The sequence below is a fragment of the Echinops telfairi genome, unplaced genomic scaffold (assembly GCF_000313985.2).
Source record: "Echinops telfairi isolate 266 unplaced genomic scaffold, ASM31398v2 ScPeMD7_7423;HRSCAF=8461, whole genome shotgun sequence".
NCBI lineage: Eukaryota > Metazoa > Chordata > Mammalia > Afrosoricida > Tenrecidae > Echinops > Echinops telfairi.
Window position 1 is genome coordinate 1,710,968 of NW_022111323.1, and position 9,094 is coordinate 1,720,061.

The 9,094-nt window shown below is 37.1% G+C and overlaps 1 pseudogene; it reads left to right on the plus strand.

Annotated features, from left to right (window-relative positions):
* Window positions 1–3,472: 3,472 nt before the first annotated feature.
* LOC115872311 lies at window positions 3,473–3,962 on the plus strand (annotated as a pseudogene).
* Window positions 3,963–9,094: the final 5,132 nt, after the last annotated feature.

Below are 9,094 nucleotides of genomic sequence, written 5' to 3' on the forward strand. Positions count from 1 at the left end.
ACAGGGGATTCTGCATTGCTTGCTAAAGGAATGAATTACAATTCTGTGAAATAAGTTATGAACAAAGGACTCTGTAAGAACTCATTTGGTAAACACCTTAATTTTGAAGTCAGGCCCTAGTGAAAATCCTGACATAAGACTGTACTTGAAGATAATTCTGAGACATGCTGGCCCAGAACATTAGCTGAGAAAAATTAAAAAGAAAAGATGTATGAGACCCAAGGACACAGTTAATAACTAATTAGAAATTTGCTTGACTATTTCCAGAGCAGCAAACCCCTTCCTTTTATAAGGGTCATTTGAAAACTAGAAGTGTTCCCCTAGACAATGTCCCTTCTCAACTAGTAATGGAAAATCTGCTTTGTACCCAGATGATCAAAATGCATCTTACCTATGCCTAACATGTCCTTCTCAACTCGTGAGGAGGGCCCACTTAATTTCTTTTGAAGTGATTATGCTTTAATAAAACTTTGGCTTAACTTTTTGCTGCTGCAGGTGCATGTGACTGTGTGTGTGTATCTGTGTGTGCTTGGTTTATCTTGGACCCTAACAAACCACATGGGTCTGTAACTTGATTGTTCCCCTGTGAGCGACAGCTAAGGCACCCAATTTCATTTAAGAGTCTTGTTAATAAAGCCTGGAAGTTACTCAATAAAATCTGTTTCCCTTTATTCCTAACCACACATCTCAACTATACCCATATTTCCACATTTTCTTGCAGTTACTTGTGGTTATATGACTGACAGTATAAGGGGAATTGATTTATGCCACTTCAAAATCTGACCCCAAATAACTTCTACATATGACTACATTCTCTGTCACTTACTTGGTAGGTATTATCACAGTAACTTGAGAAGCGATGTGATGAAGATAGAAGAAGGAAATCTGGTAAGAGTATTGATTTGTAACACACCACCTGAAAAGAGAGGTACCTACTCATAATAACATCGATTTGGACAATTGGGAGTGAGAAATAAAGTTGATACAGTGGTAAATACAGTTACCCTGTCGTTAATTAATGGAGGAAATGCAACAACACAAAACCCAAACATAAGAGCCACCTCCCTCTTTGGGGATACTTCACTTTTAAATGGAAAAATATTCTAATTCAGCACGCTTGGCAAAACAAAACCATCTGGCCGGGCAAGGCCTTTCAGATAAGGAACGTAGCCTGAGACCTTGAAGGTGTAACAGGATGCCTTTCATTTATGTGAACCATGTTTCCTTTGTTCCAATGCTGAAGCCCCTCTGTTCATTGTAACAAACATGTTAAACATTCCCTCAACTTGTCACATAGTTGAGGATTTATAACTTGTTTGCCTTTCCCTAATTTCTTAAAGCAGTTTTGGGAGGCTTTAATCCCTTTGCTTCCTTCTGTCAGGTGCTTGCAGAAATAAACTTAGAATTTCTTGAATCCACCTGGTCCCTTTATTTGGCTAAAACAGTGACAGGCATCCAGTAACTTATCAGTGACATCAGAGCCAGTAAATAGTTGGAGAATTTTTGCTATAGTAGCTAGTTTTACTTTACCTAATGCATGCCCTTCAATAAAATGTATTAAAAACCTACAGAGAAAGGAAGAGAGAGAGAGATACATTTTTAAGGGATGAAAAATAATCAAATTGATATGGAAATTTAAATGAAATTATCATTAGATTATTTGGCCTAGATCCAGAATCAAAGGTGGTTGGAAACTAGGAGGAGAGTTATGGGAGAGAGAAAATAACTGAAGTAAGATATTTCAAATGGTAAAATTTAACTTTAATACCTATAAAAACACATTACCTATACTGTAATATATTAATGACTCACAGTTTTACCAAGGGCTCAATGCCAGGAAATCGTGTTATCACCAGCAAAGGACTTTCTTTGTTGTTTTTTTTTAGGTATCATGCTTTAATACAAAGTTAAAGCTATAAAGGTTGTGGTAGCTAATTAAATTTACATCAACCTGATGGTGCCTCCTTGTGAGCATGGCCTTCTCATTAGAAGGGTCCTGGGAACCTCCACATTTCTCTGCCTTCCCTTTCCTGCCACTGATCCTAAGAGCTGCCAGAGCTCTACCATGTTTCTACTGACCTTGGATCCATGTGACTTTGTACCCACCAGCTTGTGATCTTCTTGCATTCTGCATCATTGCATGTAGCTGTGAAATTCTGAAGAGGGACTTATGGACTAGTATCACACTTAAGAACTTGAGTTGGACTGGGCTGGGTTGCTTTCTTTATATATAATTACTTATTGATATAAAACTCTTTCGTATACATATATAAGTGTCTCTGGATTTGTTTCTCTAGCCAGCCCAGCCTAAAACAAAGTTACAGTGATCACACTAATGTTGAAAGATAGCCAATAACTTTTTCATTTCTGGCAAAAAGGAAATAGAAAACATATTTGCTCCTATGTTCTTTGGATAATGCCCTAATGTGTATGAAGTAAAATAGAGAGTCACTTTGGGCATTTAAATTCTATGCCCCTATTTATCTTTTTTTTAATTTTTGGTGGAAATTGCATGCTGTAGAGTCAATTGTGTCTTGTGATAACTTTAGGAGACAGTGTGGAAATGTCCCATATAGTTTTCTAAGCTGTAATTTCCCTCTAAATATTTTGTATTTTCTTACTGTTGTTGATATATGCACAGAAAATCATGCAACACCAGTTATTACATGTGCAATTTAGTAGCAGATTAAAGTTTTAAATGTGTGTAACCATTCTCATTTTCTATTTGGAATTGTTGCTTCCCAATTAATATAAACTCACTGTCCTATAAGGATTCTTTCTAATATTTTGAGTTGCTGTTGTCAATTTCATCCCATGTAGATAGCTCTTAAAATAGCATAACTTTAAGGTAGACTTAAAAAATAGTTAAGATAAACTATTCTTCTGTTTTAAGATGACTTAAGGGAATAGTTTTTGTTTAAATTTTGAAGACTATGTCAGGACAGTACTTTAGGGATTCATTAACCTACTATGACTCCAAAAATTTCAGTGTTCTTGTTGGAATGAGCAGAAATATAGATATATGCTGTTGTTGGGTACTGTAAAGTTGGTTCTGACTCACAGCAATCCTATGTACAACCGAATGAAACACTACTTGGTCCTGTGCCATCCTCAAAATGGTTGTTATTTGGAACCCATTTTAGCAGCAAATATGACAATTTATCTCCTTTATGATATCCCTTTACCTTATACTTCTATTTTACCAAGCATGATAGCCTTTTCTAGGGGCTTATCTCTCCTGATAACGTGTCTAGTGTACATGACAAATCTTGACATCACCACTTCTAAGGAGCATCCTCACTGTACATCTTCTAAGGCAGATTTGTTTCTTCTTAAAGAAGTCTGTGATACTTTACTTATTTCTCAACACCATACTCAGACTCCCTGATTGGGGAAGAGGTGTTGCATGTGTCACTTCAGCTGGTTTGAAAGTTGGAGTGGAGACCTTGGAAGCTGTGTGAACACCTGGGTTGGTGAGATGGCTACTGACCTTTCTGAGTCCAGTGGGCATAACTGTAAAGGCGACCTGAAGAATAATGCCAAGTTAGACACAGATTCCCCACTTTAAGTTTTTTACTGTGGAGGGAATTCACCCAAAGAAGAAGCAGGAAATATCAAGGGTCAAGGAATAGCTGGGGGAGAGGAGGATAAGAAAAAGCAAAAGAGAGGTAGCCAGAGTCAAACAAAACAGAAAAAGAAGACCATATCACAAAAGGTGATGATAGGCCAAATTCACAGAGCAAAGAAATACATAACAAGAGTCTGTGGCCTTGCAACTTTCAAAATTGATTTTTAAAAAGCACAAATAGTTTTATTCTCAGAAATTATCCTGTGGTGCCTCAGTAACAGGAGAGGATGAGATTCGAGGCAATTTTACAGATGACATCATCGATGTCATTCAGAAGAAGTGGCCAGAAGTGGATGATGACAGCATCAGGGATCTTGGAGACGTAAAGAAGTGATTTTGAATAGGTGTCTATATCTAATGATCTGAACTGAGAATTGATAATGGCCAAAGAGGGAGAGACAATTTAAACAATATTTTTATCCTAAGTCAAAACAGTAGGCCCCCTTGTCCTTGGCGTTTTCACTGTTCTGTATAAGGCTGCTTGTTTTGTTTTGTTTTTTAATTGCCAAGTCTAATAAATATGGGAGATTGTTATGCTGACCCATGAAACAGAATATAGTCTAATAAAATTATTTGGTCATTTGGAAAATAAAAAAGAACAGTCCCCTACAAAGAAAGTTAATATGCATAAACTCAGACTACTCAGAAGAAGTTCTGCAGGAAAGAAGATAATGGAGTGGCATATATAGAATTCTGAAAGAAAAAAACACCTTCCAAATAAGAATCCTATATACAGAAAAGATACCCTTGAAATACGAGGGAGAAATAAAGGTTATTTCCAGACAGGGGAAAACTAAAGGAATTCATAAAAACAAGACCAGCATTACAAAAAATATTAACTGAATCACTATGGACAGAGAATCAGCAATCGTAGACAAACCTGAAAGCATCACAGAGCACACCACCACCCAGATCAGTATGATGAAAATAGCACTTGAAACAACAGGGAAGTAGAGGAGGAATCAAGACAACAATAAAGGTGTAGAATAAAGAAATGAAACATAAGCACATCAAAACGACAGCAACAAACCCACATATATCAATAATGACACTTATTGTCAACCCACAAATTCAATGCACCAATCAAAAGACAGAGTAGCTGACTGGAATAAAAAACAAACCCTATCTATATGTTGCCTACAAGAGACATATTTTAAACTCTAAGACAAAAATAGATTAAAACTCAAAGGATGGTGAAAAATACACCAATCTAATTGCAACAATAAAAAGTAGGAGTAGCAATATTAAATCTCTGATAAAACTCCCTATTAGGTGAATAACATAAGAAGACTGAGGAAAAGACACTATAAGATGATTAAAGGAACAATAAGCCAATGCATAAACTTCATTTTTTGGTACTAAACTTTAATAAACATATACTAACCCAACCAGAGACCCTCAAAAGGCATCAATGAAATGCTCACAGGAAAGAGAAATAAATAGCTCAACAACAATAGTAGTGACTTCAACACACCACTGTCATGGAAAGACAGGCTACCAAGAAAGAAACTCGGTAAAGAAACAGAAGAGCTAAACAACACAACTAACAACCTCAGTTTTCTATTCATATAAAGAGATTATCACCCAACAAAAACACGATATGCAGTCTTTTCCAGCACACACAGCACATACTCTAGAATAGACTACACATTAGTCCTCCAGGCAAGCATCAATAAATTAAAAAACTGAGATCCCACGATCCATTTTCTCAGATTGCAGGGCAATAAAACTGGAAATCAATACAAAAAACAGGATTGTAAAGACAAACACGTGAAGACTGAACAGCATACTACTTAAGCATTACTAGGTAAAACATAAAATAAAGGTAAAATTAACAAATTCCTTTAAACAAACGAGAAAGATATCCCATAATACTAGAACCTTTGGGACACAGCAAAAACAATTATCAAAGGGAAATTTAGAACAGATGAAAAAAAAGATGAGAAATCCAAAATCAACACATTAACATGGCACCTACAACAAGCAGAACAACATAAAAACCCTCCAACAACAGAAAAAAAGAAATCATAAAAATGAAAGTGTCCAGAAACAAACTGGAAAAAATCAACAAGACAAGAAGTTAGGTTTTTTAAAAATCATTTTATTGGGGGCACGTACAACTCTTATCACAATCCATAAACCCATCCATTATATCAAGCACACTTGTACATTTGTTGCCCTCATCAGTCTCAAAACATTTGCTTTCTACTTGAGCCCTTGGTATCAGCTCCTCATTTTTCCCTTTCCTCCCCGATCCCCCCTCCCTCATGAACCCTTGATAATTTATAAATTATTATTATTTTGTCATATCTTACACTGTCCTACGTCTGCTTTCACCCAGTTTTCTGTTGTCTGTCCCCCAGAGAGGAGGTTATATGTAGATCCTTGTAATCAGTTCCCCCTTTCCACCCCACCCCACCTCCACCCTCCCAGTATCGCCACTCTTCCACTGGTCCTGAAGGGATCATCTGTCCTGGATTCCCTGTGGTTCCAGTTCCTATCTGTACTAGTGTACATCCTGTGGTCTAGCCAGATTTGTAAGGTAGGATTGGGATCATGATAGTGGGGGGAGGAAGCATTAAAGAACTAGAGGAAAGTTGTATGCTTCATCATTGCTACACTGCGTCCTGACTGGCTCGTCTCCTCCCTGTGACCCTTCTGTAAGGGGATGTCCAGTTGCCCACAGATGGGCTTTAGGTCCCCACTCCTCACTCCCTCTCATTCACAATGATATGGTTCTTTGTTCTTTGATGCCTGATACCTGATACCATCACCACCTCGTGATCACACAGGCTGGTGTGCTTCTTCCATGTGAGATTTGTTACTTCTGAGCTAGAAGGCCGCTTGTGTACCTTCAAGCCTTTAAGACCCCAGATGCTATATCTTTTGATAGCCGGGTACCATCAACTTTCTTCACCACATTTGCTTATGCACCCATTTGTCTTCAGTGATCATATAGAGAAGGAGGGCACAAACTGACATAATTTTTTGTTCTTTGATGCCTTAGTTTTTTGAAAGAATTATTAAAATTGACAAACACTGGCAAATTTAACAAAGGAAAATAAAAAGAAGCGAATACATAGAATTAAAGATAAAAGGTGACATCACAACAGATTCAAATGAAATAAAAGAATTATATGGGAGATTGTATACCAACAAGTTTGATAATCTCAAAGAAATGGACAAACACCTAGAATGATACCATCTAAACAAATTAATGCAGACAGATGTAGAAAACCTGAATAGATGCATAACAAAAGAAGAAATAGAAAATGTCAGCAAGAAATTTCCAACCAAGAAAATCTCATCATCAGCTGGCTTCACAGAGGAATTCTAAGTATTCCAGGAAGAACTATCACTAATGTTACACAGATTATCTCAGAACATATAAAGGGATAGCAACTCCCAAACTCATTATATCAAGCCAGCATAACTCAGATTCCAAAATCAGGCAAAAACCACACAAAGACAGAAAACAACAGACCAATATCCTTCATAAGCATCGATGTAAAAATTCTTAACAAAATTCTAGAGAATAGTGTGCAACAACATATCAAAAAAAAAGATTCATCATGATCAAGTGGGATTCGTACCAAGGATGCAAGGATGATTTAACATACAAAAATAATTAAGGTAATCCACCACATAAACCAGATAAAGAATAAAAAACCACATTATCATATCAATAGATGAAGAAAAGCATTTGACAATATCAAACACCTATTTCTATTAAAAATACTGAATATAATAGGAATAAAAGGGAAACTCCTAAACATAATAAGGGTCATATATGAAGCACTAACTGTCAATAATGCACTCAATGGGAAAAATTGAAAATAATTTCCCTGAAAATGTAAATTAAACAAGGGCGTGACTTATCCCCACTCATGTTCAATATTGTGCTGGAAATGTTAGCCAAAACCATTAGAGAACAAAAAAAACCCAAGGCAATATAATTGGGCAAAGAAATGAATATCTTGCTATTTGCAGCCCATGTGATTTTATATAGAGAGAATTTAAGGACTCCACAGAAAGAATGTTGTAAATAACTGAGGGATTTCGTGAAGTAGAAGGACACAAGATTAACAAGCAGAACTCAATTGGCATCCAAAAACACATCAAGAAAATATATCATTTACAATAACTAACAAAAAATGAAACAGCTAGGGATAAACTACAGAACATTGTTACAAGAAGCCAAAAGAGACCCACACAAATGCAAGAATATCTTGTGTTCATGGATAGGAAATCTTAATATTGTGAACATGTCAATACTACCTAAAGCAATATACAAATACAACACAATTCCAATCCAAATCCCAACTTCATTCTTTTAAGAAAATGAAAAAGTAATTACTAACTTCATATAGAAAGATCAAATACCCAGGATAAGCGAAGAAATCATCAAAAAAGAAAACAAAGTAGAAGGTCTTGCACTACCCAACCTCAAAATCTATTACACAGCCACAGTAAAAGAACTGGTATAATGATAGATACATAAATCAAAAGAAAAGGATAGAAAACCCAGATGTAAAAGCATCCATAAACAACTGATTTTTGACAAAGGTCCAAAAATCAGTTAATGGGAAAAGGACAACATCTTCAACAAATGGTGCTGAAAACAATTGTATCTCAATCAGCAGAACAATGAAACAGGACCCACATCTCACCCTATGTACAAAAACTCAAGATGGATTAGAGACCTAAATGTAAACACCATAATTATCAGCATTATCAATGAGAAAATTGGGATGAACTTATGGAACGTATTACAGGGCATATATGGCCTATCAAATATAATAATAGAAGCACACACAGTGGAAGATGGAATAAATGACAAAGACCATACCAGGGATACATATGGTAGCCAACTAAAAGGGAAAAATAAAACAAAAAAATACATGGGTAGTAGAGGAACGGGCACTAATCCACCCATGGGGAGGGTGTTGTTTATATCTCCACAGGGAGAGAGGGAACAGACTTCAACCAGGTGCACCAAGACATGAATACAACATACAGGCATGAAACAGGGAACCAATAGAGAGATCTGCTGGGGTAGCCTCAATTCCAACTATGTGGACATTCCCCCTCACCGAGAAGAATCCACTTCAGAGGACAGCACTGAAGCTACAGCTCAGGGAGAGGGACAAATCTGATCAGAGCACACAGGAGCAACCAAAGAGGGAGGGAGAGAGAGTGGAGCACATCCTGGCCCAAGAAACCCTGAGGACGATATTCATGCTCAGAGCAGCCAAAGCACAGAGAGGACCATAGGCCCGGCCCCACCAAGAGAAAGGAAGTCCATCACTGACCCAAAATGTTACAAGGGACAACACTAGAGATACAGTGTGGGAATTGTGCCCGATCTGACCCCACCACACAGAGGTGAAACACTAAGGGTGTGCAACAGAACAGCAAGGGGAACAGAGCAACGAAGTCCCCAGGGAATACCAAAAGTAGACTGTG